Below are 19024 nucleotides of genomic sequence, written 5' to 3'. Positions count from 1 at the left end.
GAAATTGTCAAAAACTACATTCAATTGATAAATGTAAAAGGTTGGCACTTATTCTAAACTGTACATCAATTCTTCCTTAAAGAGAGGAATCTTCATTCAACTAATCCTCCAGCTACACTGAAAGGAAAAGAACTATGCTTTGTTCTTAGTCTTTATCTTTAGAGCTCAAAAAGGGCTTAAAGAGTTGAATAAGATATTAAATCTTTAATCATAATCAACCTTTAAAACTTCAGCAGCACTCAAAGCGTATGTTGATGTATTTTCGTAGGAAGTTCTGGGGTCAGCTTGTCCTGGTTCAGAAGAAAGGGCTGATGGCAGAGCTCCTGGTGAAGTATGTTGAAGCCTCTCTGAGGTGGGCTTGACAACAGCTCCAGCTCCGACTAACTCTGCCGAAATCGGCTGCGACCTTGCTAAAGAAGAGGTCTCTGTCCTTTCGCGTCAGAGCAAGAAAGGTGTAAGGAAAAATATAGATACAAGAAAAAAAAAGTCTCAGGATTTTGTTTTTATCTAGGGGACTTACAAAACGGTAGGCTCACCGAGGAACCATGGTTCCACTGGGGCTCGAACCCAGGACCTTCTGCGTGTAAAGCAGACGTGATAACCACTACACTATGGAACCTCCGGGAGCCTAGCCTTGTTCAGAAGCCCTTTCAGAGAATGACGCCAGACTCAGCGGCGCCACCGGAAATCCTGCCTTCCGCTGTAACCCCGCCCATTCTCAGAGGCGCGGAGTTCAAAGCGGAATTTTGATTTGGGGCTCAGTTGTTCTAGCAGGTATCCCACCTTGTGGCCTGAGAGTCGGGACCACCTGAAAGCAGCGTTGAGCCCGGGCTCCGGTCCCCCTAACTTCCTGATTCCAAACTTTCCCTCAGCAGCGCAGGCAAGTGGGAGTTTACCTTGTTTAAGCATAGCTGCCTCTGGCGCCTTCCCTCAGCCATGCCTTTCTTTCTCACTTCCAGAAACTGGGCGTGGAGGACCAGAAGGCTGCTGCTGGGGCTGAGGACTCTGGCACTTTGGAGTGTGGCTTGGGGTGAGGTGTCACGTTTATAATAGTGTCTTGCCTCGCCAGGACTGGAAATGGTCTAAGGCTGCAGTCCTCTTACTCTCCTCTGATCTTTCCCGACATTAATCCCTTCCCGGAGTCACCAAGAGGATAAAATTCTCGGGGCCTCCCTTCAGTCCCATTTGTGTAGGGCTAGACTAGAAACGTTTGTATACAGGCCAACTCTTCCTGGTTGTTACAGAGGAAATAGCACCAGGCACATCACATAATGTGAGAGGCCTGCCTGGTGCAAAATGAAAGGGGTTGTCCTCTGTTTGTTAGGTTATGAAGAATTCAAATGGTGACCTTAGAGCTTTACACCCAGCGCTCTGAGCCTCCTTCCAGGAAGGTAAGAGTTTGGAACTCTCCATCACCAAGCGCTCTCAGGTGGGTTTCTCTCAGGCTTCTGGGTGGATCTTTGCCACCATCCGAGGATTGCTCAAGCTTTAAAACCTGCTAAAAAAGCATCTGGAGGGTGTCTTTAACTACTCTAGTGGACAAGAAGGCTGAATGTTTTCCTGGCATCTTCCTCTGAGGCTGGCAGGATAAGGGGGATATGATACTGATTATAATTGACACTGCTCTACCAAACCTGTTTTTTATGATAATGATGAGCGAAGAAATGGGTTGGGGTGGGAGTGAAAAGAGCACAAATGCGGAGGGGGGTGGGGTGGAATTTTAGCCCTGCTGTGGCTATTCACCAGTTGTGCACTCAGGCTAGTGAATTCAACAAGCTAACTCCCATCTCCTTTATGAACTATAAGGGTTAGACTAGACATCACTACTTCCGCTCTGAGTTTAAATATTAGCTTCATGGAAAATAAAGGCAGTTTTTATTATTATTTGTTTTACAGACCTAATTACAGTTTATAGTTAGTGATATCTGAGGGGTTTGTTGTTGTTGTTTTATAAGACCAGATGTCATATAGTTCAGACTGCCTTCAAACTGGCTGTGTAGCCAAGGTTGACTTTGAATCCTCCTGCCTCCACCTCTTGAGGTCTATGATTCCAGGCACATGCCACCATGGCCAGTTTTATGAGGTCTGGAGTTGCCCTGGGCTTTATGTATGCTAGGCAAGCATTCTGCCAACTGAGCTTCCAACTTCAGTGCCAGCCTGCCTTTTCCTTGTGATACATTTCTGAGAGGCCTTTTGAGTATTTTATGCCTAGTTTGTCAGCTATGAAATAGCCATGAGTGGCCAGCCATCAGCTGAAGAATAAATTCACAAAAGCTGTGTTTCTTACTTGCCAGTGGCTATAACCCATCTATCTCCAATCCCACTTTTAATACAAAATAAGATGGCCAAGACTTGGCCCTAAAATTATACCTACCAGTTGTGTTTTGATTTTGTCTCTAGGGAATGCTTTGCTTTTCTTACAGATTTCCAACTCTGTCCTTGACTAAAAGAGTCATTTGCCAGGTGTAAGTTTTACCGAGTCCCTACATTTGCACTTCATGAACAAATGAGACTGGGGCTCCAGTAATGCAGCATACACAGAGATTTCTGCCTTTGGAGAAAAAAATTTTCCCTTCCTTTTTTATATCCTAACTCTCCTGGTCCCTCTCAAAGCATAGTCACAATGACTATTTATTAGTCAAGTACAAGATAGCTTACAAAGTAGTCCCACATTCATTCTTGGATAATAAACACTGTGAGGTAGCCGTGCCATGACTCTCTTTGTTTTTAAATTGAAGGAACGGAAGTGGAGGAGCTAAGGTACTTTGCCTGTGTGACCTTACAGTTGATAAGTGGTAGGGCTGGGCTGGTACTCACACTGCTTGCTGATGCTTAAGAGACTGTGCAAGGATTATGTCCATAAAGGCTACATGCTGTTCTCCCAAGACTGGCTTGGCCTCATGTCTATTTTCTCTCTTTGAGAGTAGGGAAGTGGATATACATATTGTAATCGTTTGCAACTTTTACAAAAAATTCTCAAAATTAGCAACTAGGAGCATTCTAGTAACAATTGCTGATGACTTCCAATGTGATGGGATCTCCAGCAGTGACAGTGTTGTCTAAAGTTTCAGATTGCTCCATGAAATGTGTGAGGCCTGACACCCCCATGTCTACCCACAAGCTTCTGAACAACTATAGGAAAAAATGTATACATAAGTTAATAAAGAAGACTAGAAATCATCTCAGAGATCCCTGATTTCTCAGATGGTTTGTGTTTGGCTTTACTGATGGAAAGCCATTTCATTTACTATACCCTATCCCTAGTTAGAAAGCCTGGTTTATCTGATTGCCTTTGCAGACTATCTCGCTCCATCCTTGGTGAGAACTGAGAATTTAGTTGAGAAAGCAAATTACTGCTACAGTGTGGTGGAGCTTACCTTACCTCTTCTAGCTCATGTTCAAAACACTTTGAAACTGCCTTCTGTAATACATGATTGTTGCTTTTGAGTCTATCTTTCCACAGTCCTTTATGTGTCTGCCTTCTAATTCAGCTCAGCTTTTGTAGCTGTTTTTATCACTTCTTGTCTGCTTTATTGCGTCCAGATTATATATTTGCATGGATAATTCACACATACATATATCCATGTTTGTTTTCATTTTACTAGTGTTCTGAGGCTGGGTTTCTCCATGTAACCTTACCTGGCCTGAAACTTGCTGTGTATTCTAGGCTGGGTTTGAACTCAGCAATCACCTAACTCAGCCTATGAGTGCTAGGATTAAAGGCATGCGCCACCATGCCCAGCTGTTTCTTATTTTTTGAGTTTGACATGAAGAGCAGGCTGGCCTGGAACTCACATTGATACACCTGCCTCTGCCCACAGACTGTTGAGCTTACAGATGTGTACCACCACACTGGGCTGCTTCCTTATACTTGTTGGCAAAAGCAAAATCTGTTCACTTCATCTTGGTACTCTGCCTCTGGCTAAGGAAAACATACACCCGGGCTGAGTGAGGCCAGCATGGTTCTCTACCTCCTTGTGGTGGTTTGAAAGAGAATAGCTCTCTAGTCCCCAGCTGATGAACTGTTTGAGAAGAATTAGGAGGTGTCCTTGTTTGAAAAAGTATGTTACTGGAGGGGAGCTTTGAGCTTTCAGAAGCCAACACCAGGCCCAGTCTTTGTCTGTCTGTCTGTCTCTCTCTGTCTGTCTCTCTCTGTCTGTCTCTCTCCTACTGTTCCAGTGCCTTGCCTGCCTGCTTCCCAACATTATGATAATGAACTATCCCTCTGAAACTGTAAGCCTGCCCCCAGTTAAATTATTTCTTTTATAAGAGTTGCCTTGGTCAGGGGGTTCTCTTCACAGCAATAGAACACTAAGACACTCCCCTCACAAGACAGTTTCAGTCTCTTCTCCTACACCACCTGTATCTTCTCCAAAATCTGGCAAAAAAAAAAAAAAAAGAAAGAAAGAAAGAAAGAAAGAAAGAAAGAAAGTAATCTGAAGAGAGATACAAGGACCTCCTGCCCTGCCCCTGTCTTTGACCTCATACACTCTTTTCTTTAGGTTAGTGTTTTCCCACCACAGCCATGGATTGGACTGGGTAACCCCTTCACAGGAATGCTCCTGTGCATGAAAGCATGAATGTGTTTTGCAGCATTCCAGGCCTCTATTTATTAGTTGCCTACAGCACCAACTCTTAGCACCTGGTTGTGACAATTCAAAATGCCCTGGGGGAGGGGATATCTTAGAAAGCTTTGACAGTACCTGGGATCCTTCTGTTTGTCACTACTAGGAGAGGAATGTTGTTTACATCTAGTAGACAAAGGGCAAGGATGCTGTTTAACAGCCTACAAAGCACAGAAAACTTCCACACAAGAACAGTTACCTGGCCTCAATGACAGAATTGTCACAGTTGAAAAACCCAATTCTACTGGCCCCCAGGGCATAGGAGCCTGAGAGCCAGACCTGCCTGCCCCCCCCCCTGGCTGTAGCACTCAGGAGAGCAGGCCCTGCCCCTTGCCTGCACAATACAGTTGGAGCTGCCCCTGATGACAAAGGCACAGGTGGAGGGTGAGAGATTGAGAGAGCTGACCCTGCCTCCTGCCAATGGCAGCATTGGATGGCCTAGCTGGAGCAGCAGGAGAGCTCATGCTCGTGGTGCAGATAAGGGAGAACTCGTGTGCTTACCAGCTCAGCTACCACCCAGGCCCAGATCTGGGGCTCTGAGGTGGCCCACCCCAAAATCTGTATCATCTGTAAATGGGCCAGTCCTGCTGATCCAAAGCTGCAAGATTTCCATGACACAGGGCAACAACAATAATAATAGGGCAGAGCCTAGTGAAGATCCAATATTGTTGGTGTCACAGAAGCCAGAGATTTCAAACCAGACCAATGGCTCCTTGCAATGAGCATTTGCAACCGAAGATGGATATACTGTGGAACACACTGTGACATACTACAGTTTCCACGATAAGATGTTTTCTGTGTTTTGTTGTTGTTTGTTTTGTGGGGTTTTTTTTTTTGGTATTTACAGGGAGTTTGCAAGGGCAAAGGGCAGATATGAGGGATGAGGAGGATTGGGGTGCTTGATGTGAAACTCACAAAGAATCAATAAAAATTATTTAAAAGATTAAAAAAAGAAAAACGCAGCTCTAGATAAATTGTATCCATTTCTTTTTTGAAAACATTATTTATTGAGGAAGGGACAGAGGTCAGAGGACATATTATCTCCTTTAATCCTTACAACAGCCCTGGGGGGAACTATTATGCTTGGTTTACAGGGGAGAAAACTAAAACACAGAATAATTGGGTAACTCAACTCAGTTACACAGCTAATGAATAAAGGAACAGAGTTTTAAACTCAGGCCATGCTTAAACTCCATAAACTGTGTTTAACTTCTGCATTACACAGATTAGTTTTGATTTTGCAGTGTTCCTCTAAAACAGTTTGATTTCCCATGTCCCTCACAGCTGGGAGAGATGATATGACATCATTTTGGCCCATCAGATGTCTGTAGGCTTCCAAAACATTTTCTATAAAAGGGAGTAGACTGTTGGCATGGGCCATTTTCACATTAGTTCTGTACATTGACCTTGCTGTATTTGAGAACAGCTGTGAGCAAAAAAGTTATCCTACTACAAGTGGCCATTTTCATTCTGTCAAGAATGTCCCTGTCATGCTGGCAGTAGATGAGTCATTGTGATCCTGTGTGGACATATATTAAGAAAAAAAACCTACATGGTTTGGTCAGAGAAAAAAAGGAAAATGGCTATATTTCCCACTATCATATTCCTTGTTATATGGTGAAAAAAAACTAATTTAAAATTTCACTGTTTAGTGGAAATTTCAGTTATATTAGGGAAAATACAAACCCTAGTGATTGACAATATCCACATTTCTCACTGGCTGTTTCCTATATCATTTTGACAATATGTTTAATCTGCTCACCAGCTGCTGATGGATTGTTTTGTGTCTCATCTTATGTGTGTGATATGTCTTGGATCACAGTGTTGGAGGATCACAGTGGGAGGTTTTATTTATTTATTTTTTGGTTTGTTTTTTTTGTTTTTAAGTCTAAGACACGGCCATCTTAAAAGGTTTGAAGAACATTAGTTAACCCAAAGGACTAATTTGTTCTAAGGTGTTAATAGAAGATAACTGTTTATATGGGTTTCCTAAATTAGGATAATTGATTTTTATCATAATTAGGGGCATGTGTCCTTTATTTTAAAAGAAATGCGAAGAGACAAAGGCAGATGCGACACGAGACAGAGTGATTGGTAAGCAGTCACCTGTCTGAACAGTGAAGAAGTACTCTGTGTCATATTCCTCTCAAGACCAGCTATCTATAATCTCCAAAATAATCTACAGCCACATTCAGTGAGATGAGATTTTACATAAGCAGCTATTCTAGAAATAGATCAGCCCAAAATACTTTGTCACCCCTTTTCTCACTTGTTTTTGAGTTACCCCTAAATCCTAAGGTCATTTCCCCTGGGGCCATGTAAATAAACACAAGAAAAATTGGCTACTGCCACATCCATACTGCAGGACTTACAGGGCAACATCTGAAAACAAGCAATGAAATATACTTGTTCCTCTATTTCTTCAACACTCTGCCTTGCTCAAGTTTCTACATGAATTCAACTGTGCACAGTGTCAAACCTGCTGCTAAGCTGTTCGCTATAGCCCGATGATTTCAAGAGTGCTGCAGGTGTTCTTCAACCCAAATCACATGTATATTTTTATTAGTGATATAAAATATTTGGGATTAAAAATACAATTAGAGTATAGTCTGAAGGTTATGTACAATAATAAAACCAAGATCAATGAATAGATTAGAAGCAAAAAACTCAGTTAAAGACTGTCTTCAGGCTAGCAGTTTTCCTCTGCTAAAGCCTGCTAAAATGCAATAGGTTCTATTTTGTGCAAAATGAGCCGGCTGCCATGACAACTGTCTGTGAATATTATTTTACTATTAGTCATTAGTTTTCAGTAGATGCCTCTGGGTCCAATGTTCATTCTAAAACTCAGATGCACATCCATTCTTAATGGAGTTCTCCTGGACATGTTTACAAAAAACAAAACCATACTTTCAACTGACTGACTCTGGCTTTTCAAAGAGAAATTTGAATTAATATATACAATTGCAACATGATTGTAAATTTTACTGCTGATTTTTACCTTTCTTCTGGAAAAGGTGATTTCATCATGGATTTATATTGTGCTCAACTGTAGATTTCATTAAATAGATGCACTAGATCAGAGTTAAGAACGTTTCCTTTTAGGCAAGTACTTCATGCATTTGAAAATGTATTTGGGTGATGAAGAGACAGCTGAGTTGATAAAGAATTTTCTATGCCAGCATGGGGGCCTGAGTTTTGATTCCTAGCACCTATGTAAAATATCTGGTGCAGTGGCTGGCACCTATAATATCAGTGCTGGGGAGGCAGAGAGATGATGTCTCAAAAGATAAGGTGGAGGGATGGTGAGATAGCTCAACAGGTAAAGACACTTGCTATGTAAACCTGACAAGTTGACTTTGGGCTCTGGAACCCATATAAAGGTGGAAGGAGAACATCCACTCTACACAGTTGTCCTCTGATCACTACACATGCACTATGGCACATGGAAGCAGCCCTCACAACTCAACTCTCTTTCTCTTCTCTCTCTCTCTCTCTCTCTCTCTCTCTCTCTCTCTCTCTCTCTCTCTCTCTCTCTCTAAGAAAATGTATTAGAAAATAATAAGATGAAGAAATGATTGAAAAAGATACCCAATGTTTGACTTTGGCCCTTGTGTCCACGTGTGCACATATACGGCTACATACATATAACTACAGCAATTTCTGTGGTTGCAAATGACAGGATATCCTATTCAAACTGACTCTGCAAAAGAAATTTCAAACAAATTTTATTTGAAATTTCCAAGATAAGATTTAATACAGAGCTCTGTGATCCCGTTCCATTTCTCAGATCTTCTTTTGGCCTTCCCTTTCCTGTGTATCAAACTAACCCTCTCAGCAGACTGTCCTATGGTGACAACATTTGGGAGAGTATGCTGAGTCTTGGTCCCAGTTTTCCTTCCAGGAGCCCTGAGAGTCACTCACATTCCCTCTTTAGTTATGCCTATTCCTGAACAATTGCTTGGGAAGTGGACTATGTTAATTGACTTAAGTCAGTCAGAACCCACAGTTGTCCTGGTATGGAGTGGTATTGATCTCATACAAAAACACACATCTGAGAATCAGGAAAAGGTTGACTTCCAAAAGGAAAACTGAGGTTCTGTTGCAAAGAGATCGAGGGAATATTTGCTGGCCTTATAACTATAATTGTATTTGTTGAATAATATAAACCAGGTACAACTTATACTAGTTTACAGCTAGATTGGTTAGAGGACATATATGGCTTCAAATAATGAAATTGCAGAAACTAAACACCAAGGGATTGTTTGTTTTTGAATCCTTTGTGATATGAAGCCAAGAAATAGGCAACTTCACTTTGTCCTTCATATCTCAGGGTCTCACTTTATAATTTATAATAAATTTCCACTGAAAATGTTCTCTTTAAATATTTATTTATTTATTTAAAAATCGTTTTATTTTATGTGTATGAGAGTTTTGCCTGCATGTATGTCTATACACCATGTGTATGCAGTGCCTGAAGAGACCAGAAGAGGGCATTGGATCCTTTGAAATTGGAGTTACAGATGGTTGTGAACTGCTATGTGGGTGCTAAGAATAGAACCTGGCTCTTCTGCCTGGACAGTCAGTGCTCCTTTTTAAAACTAAGAAGCTGAGGCAGGTTCAGAGGGGATTATATAAATTGCTAAAGGTTATAAGTGGCAGAACTGATAACTTCTTGAAATTATAAGAGTTTAAACCTGTTTGGGGGGGATTTTTTTTTGTAATCTTCCTACTTGTTCATGTACCAAGAACTTCGTTTTTCTTTTTAATAAATGACAGTATTTTGTTTAGGCCCTATATTAACTTGATGATCTTCTTAGAAAAAGATAAGAAACATTCTCTGCCTCCCAAGTGCTGGAATTAAAGGCATATGCCATTGAGCACAGCTTTCTCTTACCTCTTCATTTATTCCTGCAGTATGTTTTCTCGTTTTTTTTCAACTTCAAATTTTAATTATTTAATATGTATTTCCCAACCAAGACTCAAGAGTGAAGAGACCTTGTTAATTTTATTAATTGTTTTATTCTAGGGTTTGCAACAGTATGTAGCACACAATAGATGCTCAACAAATACTTCTTGAATGACTATATGAATGAAACCAAGACAATAATAAGCACTTTACAAGAAAATGCCTTAAAAACATTCTCACAGACCTTGTCATAAATTCTTAGTCATCTGAAGTAGAAAGAATTAAAAAAACAAAGCTATGGCTCTTTCACAGGGCATGTTTTAACTAATAGTTTTGACTAATAGTTTTCCTAAGACACATCTGTTCTTTATTTTCCCAAGTTCATGAAGACACCCCCCCCACACACACACACGGTTGTCAGGGAGGTGATGATGATTAAAGAAACTTCTCTCATCTGGATTACAAATGCCCACATTTCTTTTTTTTCTAATTGTTACCCCTTGATCTTATCTTCCCATTCCCATCCTCCCTCCCTCTTCTGTCCTATTCCCCTCCCCTAGACCTGTGATAGAAGGGAACCTCCTCCCCATCATCTGACCACAGCCTATCAGGTCTCATCTGGATGGCCTGCATCCCCTTCCTCTGTGTGCCTGCAAGGCATCCCCACCAAGGGGCAGTGATCAATTCAGGGGCACCAGAGCTCATGTCAGAGCTAGTTCCTGCTCTCCCCACAACTGTGGAGAGTGAGCTGCTTGGTCATTGGCTAGTTCTGGACAGGGGGTCTAGGTTTATTGCATAACAAATGTCCACGTTTGCTCCCTGCCATGTCTCTATCCTACATTGTGGGGTTGCCAAGACAACCTATGAAAGAGTCATTCTAGAATTTGGCTCTGAAAGATTCCAGACAAGGCTGGGGAAACCTAAGTAAGGCCTGGAAACGTGAAGATGGATTGTGTCCTGAGCCTGCAGGTCAGGCTGAAAAATTCAGCCATCAGTAAAATGAAGATATAGGAAGCGAGCTTCCTTGAGCCTGTGTAGAACATAAAACCTAGAGGAAACGGTAAGAGCCCTTAGTGGACAGATGCAGTGAGTAAGCAAGCACTGGTTAGGCAAGGGAACATTTGAGTTTTGAATCTGCTTCTTCTCTTTAGTTTGGCCCAACTCCCATGAACTGCATGCTTTGGGTATATGTGTTAATGTATATGTATACGGTACACATTGTATCATCTTAACGGGATGAAAAAAGTACTGACAAGCCACTAGGTTAGAAGACTGATCTTGGGGAGGCTGTGTAATGTCTCTAGGCCTGTTTATTTTTTGATGTCTTAAATCGTGTGTTGTGTGTGTGTGTGTGTGTGTGTGTGTGTGTGTCTGTGTGTGTCTGTGTGTGTCTGTGTGTGTGTGTGTGTGTGTGTGTGTGTAGGTAAGAAGACAACTTGTGGGATTTGGCTCCCTTTTTTTACCATGTGGATCTTGGGAATTAAACTCAGGTCACCAGGTTTGGCAGTCTAGGCCTTTACCAACTGAGCCACCACACCAGCTCTTCTTCACTCTTCCAAATTGGAGATGTCTAAATATTGTCACCTATCACAAGTTCACGAATATCATGATGGTCTTGTAATGCTCCTTTGGCATCTATGCCTAAGTCACTTCTGCCTTGTGTATTCATATGACAGGGACATGTATTCCCATATAAGCTCTGTTTCACTTTATCTTGGAATGGCAGATTTTAGCTCCTACAGGAGGAAAATGAGAATAAATAGGGAGTTGCCATCACTCTGCCTTTGACTCATATTCTAGATGTCAAACTGAGATGTGTGCAAAATGTAAGCACTTACAGGATAAAGGAACAGATTGTAGCAATACTTAAAATATCATAGCTCTTTAAATTAGAAGCGGTTCTGATAAGCCTATTTGGAGTTAAAGCAAAACACCCATGGACTCTGAAAATCGGAATTGTACATTGCCAAGTAATGACTTCTGTACTGAATTGTAGATAAAAGTAGGTGTGACTCACACAGTACCGAGTCTCCCTTGGTTGACACAGTACCGAGTTTCCCTTTGCCTCAGCCTTTTATGTTGTACATTGTTTTTGTTACCCTCCCTGACTCTTGCTCCCCTCTTTCTCTCTCCTCTCTCTCTCCCTCTCTCCCCTTAGTTCCCTAAGGCTCTGTTTTTGCCCTATTATACCCTTCTTATCTATCTGCGCTCTTCTTGGCCATCTTCTTTTCCCTATTTCAGCGTTATCTATAAGGCATGAGCTCTTTAATCAGATGTAGTGTGTTCACAGGCTTTGAAACCCAGGCTTCTACTGCATATGGGACATTGGAACAGTAAAGTCTCACTGGTACCCCAGTCTTGTTTTCTCCATGATAGACATGCCTATCTCCTTTTGCATATGATTTTGCGTCCTAGCAATTTTCTCTTAAACTGTAAGGTATAGGAAGGCAGGGACCATGTTTGTCTATCCACCATTACAGCCCCAGCACCTGGCACATGGTAGACACCTAGTAAGTAGTACTGTTGGACAAATAATGAATCTGTGTATTGCAAACTAGGAATCCTGGAATCCTCCATGATGTTACAGGCTTCCTCACTTCCCATCAACCCCTTATAGACTTGTAGGGCTCATTATATAAACTGCGTACATTTGACTCCTCCCTTTTCTTCATGCCCACAGCTGTAGCTTTAGTTCAGCCTTCATAATTTATCTCCTGGATTATTGCAGGAGCCTCCTCATTGGTCTTCCTCCTGCCAGCTTTCTCGCAGTCCATTACCAGCTGACCCCCAGAGTGATTGTCCTGAAGCTTGAATTTAATCAGATTACCCTCAGGATCCCCTTGACTTAAACAGAGTGCAATCTGGCAGCTTCAAAATGAATCCAAACAAGTCTATTTATGGTTTTGAGAAAATGAAAATTACTGTATTCCTTTGATTCTAAGATGCATATTTTTTTCACATTTTAGTATCTTTGATTTGGGAATGTCTTTAAATCGACTGAGTGTCATAATTTGATTGCTGGTGGCTTTTCTTCTTACTAGTACATAAAATAGTGGTGTACCCTTGTAATCTATGGCATCCTGATTGTTCTGAAATGTACTCCTGTGGGCATTTAAAAATAGAAGATCATGCATATAGAAATATGCTTAACTCCTCTTAAGAAACTGCGTTAGGCAACACTGGACCAGAATCTCTGGCTGGTAGCCTGAGATGGAGCTGTTGGCAAGTGATGGCTGCCTTATTTAGATTAAAAATTCTCTGCAGTGTCTGTACCCAGGCTGTTATTCTAGCCCCATTAAGCATCTTGAAATTACCTTTCCTGACCAGCAGGTTAAAGTCCATTTTTTAAAACTGTGATTTATAAGAATGGTCACATTGTCACTAACCTACCTCCTCAGGTTAGTACCTCTGACCTCTATTGTATACATTTTATTTTATTCCTTAATCTTGGAAGCATTACTTACATATCAAAATGTTTTTATGACCCTTGGGATGCATTTCCTACCTGTTATGCTCCATGAAACATTTCCTGGCTTCCCTAGGCATAGGTGATTTCTTTCTGGACTTCAGTAGTATGTGGACATATATCTCTATTCTTACACCTCGTTTTAAAAAGTTGTGTGCCTGCCCATGTTCTGTTGCACCATAAGTTGATGCTCAGGGGAGAGCACTATAAATTGATTCATCATTGCTTCACTGTTTCATAGCTGGAGCAGATTCAGCAAGTATCTATTAAATGAGGAGAAAATGGACAAGCTGTACCTTTAGTGTGCTTTCCATCTTGTTCTTGTTTTGCTATGGATTTTTTTTAAAGATTTAATTTTTTTGTTTTGTGTGTATGAGTATTTTACCTGCATATATGTGTGCGCATCTCATAAATAGGCCTGGTGCCCTTGGAGGTCTGAAGATGGTATCGGATTTCCTGTACCTGGAGTTATAGACAGTTGGGGGGGTCACTATTAGGTCCTAGGTATTGAGCCTTGGTCCTCTGGAAGAATAGCCAGTGCTCTAAACCACTGAGCCATCTCTATGGATTATTTAAAAAAAAAAGAGGGCTGGAAAGATGGCTCGGTGGTTTAGAGCACCGCCTGCTCTTCCAGCAGTCCTAAGTTCAATTCCCAGCAACCACATGGTGGCTCACAACCATCTATAGTGTGATCTGATGCCCTCTTCTGCAGATAAAATGCTCATAATAAATAAATAAATAAATAAATAAATAAATAAATAAATAAATAAATCTTTAAAAAAACCATCATGTAGTTGAGGTTAATGTTAAACTCTTGATCTTCCTGTCTACACTGTCTAATTGCTTCAATTACAGTTGTGTGTTACTTTGGTTGTTTTCAGTATATTCTGTCTGAACCTGCACATAGGTTTTTGTGTGTACTTAAAAGTAGTTTTATTTTCTAAAAAACTACTATGGTGTACAATTGTTGTCATATGGTTGTTAGGTATATGTTCAACTTTAAAAGTAACTATCTGTGTGCTAGTTAGTTTTTTGTCAACTTGACACAGGTTCAGGTAATCAGGAAAGAGGAAAACTCAACTGAGAAAATCCCTCTATCAGTATTACCTGCAGATTGCAAATCTGTGAAGCAGTTTTTTATTAATGATTGATGTAGGAGGGCCCAGCACACAGAGACCAGTGCCATTCCTGGGAAGGTAGTCCTGGTTTATATAAGAAAGCAGGCTGAGCAAGTCATGGAGAATGGCATTTTTGGGGCTGGTTGGTTTGTTGGTTGTTTTGTTTTCTCTATTTTTGTGGTATCTGCCTCAGTTTCTGTGTCTAAGTTCCTGCCTTATTTTAGTTCCTACCTTGGCTTCCTACTGTAATCCTCACATTTTTTTTCCTCAATTTGATTTTGGTCATTGTGTTTATCACAGTAGTAGAAAAGCTAGCTAGGACACTACCCTATTCTTCAGAGAGATTATACCACTGTGGGAAAGATTAAGCTTTGTCGCAGGTGGAAGCAGTCTTGGCGGGCTTTACCCTTGGGGCACACCATGAATACCTTGTGAGAGACTGTTTGGAGCCTTCCTGGGCTTGGAATTCAGGAAGCCTACCTAGGAACCCCACCGTGGCTATTGTTTTCCTAATTGACCCTCGAAGGGAGAAGGGACCACCCTTTGCATATGACTAAAAAGGTGGGGGAGAAAAAAACAAGAGGTAGAAGAAAAAAAGGAAAAGGCGCGGGGAGAGAGGAAGGGACCGGACCAGCTCGTGGGACTGAGACACCTAAGGACTCGTCCTGCCGAACAGATTCCAGGAGGTTTTAATCTTCTGTCCCTTTAACCTTTTTTCCTTCTTGTATATGCTAGTTGGGTTGTATAATAAAGTTTAATTGTCAATAAACTGAGCCAACATACCACTTTGCATTCCTACCAGCAATTTAGTAACATTCTAGTTATTTACCATCCTAGCCAGTTCTGGGCATTGTTAATATTTAAAAAAAATGTACTAGCAGGTAAATACTGTATCCCATTGGGGCTTAAATTTGAAGTTCTGGTGCCTTGAATCCAGTCTGAATGACCTGAAAGAGAAAACAAGGCAAACTCAGAGGTACTTCAAACTGATCTGTTGATGCAATCTACCTTTTACTATTTAATTTCCAGAGGAATCCTTATAGTAAGTATTTTTATGTAACAGATTAACATTTTGGTAAGTGTTGGTTGGATTTTATCAACTTGACACAAACAGACATATCTTGTGAAAGGGATTGAAAAAGAGTGAGGGAATGGAAGTAACCAGAGGGGTCAGGAGCTCCACAAGGAGACCATCAAGCCTAGCCGATCTGGACCCAGGGGCATTGCACAAACTGATGCACCAGCCCAGGACATTACAAGCAGAAAACCAAGACTCATGTTCAGATATAGCTAATGGATAGCTCATCCTTCTCCTTCTCATGTGGGGGGAGAGCAGGGACTGTCTTTGGCAGGAACTCTGGTGCCCATGATTTGATCACTTGCCCTTGGTGAGACAGCCTTGCGGCCACACAGAGGAAGATGATGCAGGCAATCCTGATGAGATGCTATAGACTGTAACCAGACAGAGGAGGAGGAGGAGGACTCCACCTGTCAGAAGTCTAGGGAAGGGGAATAAGGCAGAAGATGAAGGGTAGGAACATGAAGAGAAGAGTGAGGTGATAATAATCAGGATATAATGTGAACAAATTGTAATAAAAAGTTAAAGATTTATTTATTTAATGTATATGACTGCTCTATCTGCATGTACATCTGCATGCCAGAAGAGGACAGCAGATCCCATTATAGATGGCTGTGACCCACCATGTGGTTGCTGGGAATTGAAGTCAGGATATCAGGAAGAGCAGATGGTACTCTTAACTACTGAGCCATCTCTTCAGCCATAGAAAAGAAACTCTTAATTGAGAAAATACCTCCATTAGATTGGCCTGTAGGCAAGTCTGTGGGAATATTTTCTTGAGTGGTGGTTGATATGGAAGGACTCAGACCACTGTGGGTGGGGCCACCTAGGGCATATGGTCCTGGGTAGTGTAAAAGAACAGACTTAACAAGCCATGGGGAGCAAGACAGTGAGCAGCACCCCTCCATGCCCTTTGCTTCTGTTCCTGACTCTAGGTTCCTGCTTAAGTTTCTGCCCTAGCTTCCTCTGGTGATGGTCTGTAACCCGTAAGCTGAAAGAAAGCCTTTCCTCCTCAATTTGCTTTTGGTAATGGTGTCACAGCAGTAGAAACCTAACTAAGACAGTGCTTGTAATTATACTGTTTCTGTGGGTTAGGACCCAGGCACAGCTTTTCTGTTCCTCTACTTCAGGATCTGTGTGAGATACTGCAATCAAGGTGTTAGATGAGCAGCAGTTGTATGAAAGCTTGATTGAGGAAGGACTCACTCTCAAGACTATGTGATGGTTGGCAAGATTCAGTCTTTCAGGATCTGTTTGATTTTACATTTTTCCCACCCTAAGATGGTATTGCTGTTTGGCATTACTAGTAAGGTGTGTTTCTTGGAGGCAACACAGCGACAGATCTTGGGGGTTTTGTTTGTTTGTTTGTTGCTTTTTGTTGTTGTTGTTTTTTAGGCCTTCAAGACAGGACACCCAAAGTGGCAGCGCTGATGGTCATATCCTAGGGTGATGTTCCATGTCCCACCAGGACCTGGCCCTGCTAAGAGACTTGGTTTTGCCAAGAAACAGAAACCTGAAGCATTTCTTAGAAGGCCTTAATGGCTAGCTGAGCACTCCTGACCACAGAAGTCACTCCTGAATGTTTCTGACCCAATTCCTCTGTATGACAGAATCCCCATGCTAACCCACTGGCTATTTTAGCATCTGAAATGCCTCCCTCAACAAGGTTTGTCCCTATATAACTCAACAAGCTTTCCTCCTGGGCACTGTCTTCTACTCTCCAAGGTGGCCCAGGAGTTTGTTGTTGTTGGTGGTGGTAGTTTTGTTTTTGTTTTATTAAACCTGCTGTTTCTTTTTCCAATGAATTTGATGGTTTCTTGTTGTGCCTACATATGGTTTTCTGATCCATTCTTCTAGTCTGTGCCTTTTTATTGAGTAATTGAGATGGTTAATATTCAGAGTTATTGTTGAATGATGCATGTTAATCCTTATTTTGTTGCTTTTGCAGTGTTTTCCTTGACCTTTTGTTCTTTGTTGTTGTTGTTGTTGTTGACTGTCCTTGTATTTTTTTTTTTTTGCCTGTGACCCCTGGGTGTTTTTTTTCCTTCTCTTCATACTAACGTATTCCTTCAATTATCTTCTGTCCATTTGGAGTTCTCTAGGCCTCTCATATCTAAATTAGCATCTCTTTTTCTAGGTATGGAAAATTTGACTTTCTTGTATCATTCATGTCTTTGCTTTTGTCTTCTTTGAGTTGTTTAAACAAAGTTATAATCATTCTTTTAAATTCTTTCTTTTGGGAGCTCTTTGGAGTCATTCTCATTTGGGTCCATGTTATGGGGTTAGTCATTTCTGGAGGAGACATGTTTTCTTGGATTCTCATGTTGTTTCTGTTTGGTTACTGAGATTTACGCATTTGAAGTTAGTTGGTTGAATAGGAGTGTGGGGCTAGGGCTGATGGTCTTGGGACTGTTATCTCCTACCAGTGTTAGGATAGGGAACTGCAGAGGTGTGAACAGTTGGTTCAGGGACAAGGATTCTTGTAAGTCAGCACCAGGAGCTGTGCAAGTAGGGAAAGTTTGGACCCAGTGGTTTGGGTCTGGGGAGCCCTTACCTGTTGGCATTGGAAACTGGGTTGCTTGAGTAGTGTAGGTATAGTTATTGGTGCCAGGGGCCCTTACCTACTGTGTGCATGTATGGGTGTGTGTGTGTGTGTGTGTGTGTGTGTGTGTGTGTGTGTGTGTCTGTCTGTCTGTCTGTCTGTCTGTCTGTCTGTGTTGAAGGAGGGTGTAGCTCAGTGGACCAGGAATGTAAAGTGAATGGTTGTGGTCCGGGGGAACCTTTACCTGTCAGTGGCAGAGCTCTTTTAATTACTTCCTGTGACTGGTCAAATCTGACCTCTGTTTTTTCTTTCCAGGTGTGATTTTTTTTCCAGTACCTAGAATTCATCCTTGGAGATATGCTTAAGACTTTTTATTTACTTAAATACATTATATATAATGTATAATATAATACTTGGTATCCTTTTAGTCTCTTCAAAAGAGAGCAGGCCTTTTAAATCAAAGGTCCTTGCATTTTTTTTTAATATAAATTAACCTTGATGCAGTTTTTTGAGGATAGATGTGTGATATAGACATATATGTTTATTTACAGATAAGACTACTAAAGTCACATATTGTGTACATAATTAATGCATGTGGAAATAGAAAATTTAGTGATAAATGGAAGTAGATAAAGATATAAGTTTTAATACTTTGTTTTCTACTAACAGATATCTGTGCATTTGTTGGGGACCAGGCACCCCAATTTAGAAGACGACTAGGAATCAGGCAGTATTAGTTGAGTAAACCCAGTATTAGAAGGATAGATACTAGTTACTCTGGTTGGAAAATCTGTCGTGAGTTGTTATCTTTTTTATGCTGTTGAACTTGAAGGTTCCAGGGACCATGAGTGGATAGACTCCTTAAACATTCCCAGCTAAGCAGGTAGGTGAATGTTGGCATTTCTCAGTCTATTCAACCTGCTGCTGTACCTAGATTATAGCATAGTCCTCAGGGTATGTCATGATTCATAATAGCAGCTATTAGAAGTACTTTGCCTTGGCAGAAATTACAGTTGTGGCCAGTTCCAGGAAGCATGTGAAATAAAAGAGCTTTTCCTGCAATGACTTCTCTTGCCAGCATTTTCCATTCTCTTCTGTCCTTTTTTAGTTTGTTAGTACCATCTGACCAACCAAATATCATACTTGGCCTGAGACCAACATTTCAGAATGAAAAGTGTGTGTGTGTGTGTGTGTGTGTGTGTGTGTGTGTGTGTGTGTGTACACGTATGTGTGTGTTTGACAGCAGTCGCACTATGTAGCCTGGGCTGTCATGGAATTCACTAGGTAGA

General features: G+C 41.3%; 1 protein-coding gene across 5 annotated transcripts in view; it reads left to right on the top strand.

Moving 5' to 3' along the window:
• PPEF1 (protein phosphatase with EF-hand domain 1) overlaps positions 1–19024 on the top strand; it is a 126780-nt gene that overhangs the window by 14746 nt on the left and 93010 nt on the right. The window contains exons 1-2 of one of the 5 annotated variants that reach the window (XM_084790459.1): positions 749–880; positions 1325–1391. The exons of 1 other annotated variant lie outside the window; for it this stretch is intronic. The gene's annotated coding sequence lies outside the window, so the exon portion shown is untranslated. Of the gene's footprint in view, positions 1–748; positions 881–1011; positions 1031–1324; positions 1392–10442; positions 10592–19024 lie in introns of those variants that run through there. 3 more of the 5 variants (XM_084790461.1, XM_084790463.1, XM_084790460.1) reach the window with 3 other exon arrangements.

The sequence above is a fragment of the Acomys minous genome (genome assembly GCF_964271855.1).
Source record: "Acomys minous genome assembly, chromosome: 7".
Lineage (NCBI taxonomy): Eukaryota > Metazoa > Chordata > Mammalia > Rodentia > Muridae > Acomys > Acomys minous.
This window is presented reverse-complemented; position numbering and strand designations above follow the sequence as displayed.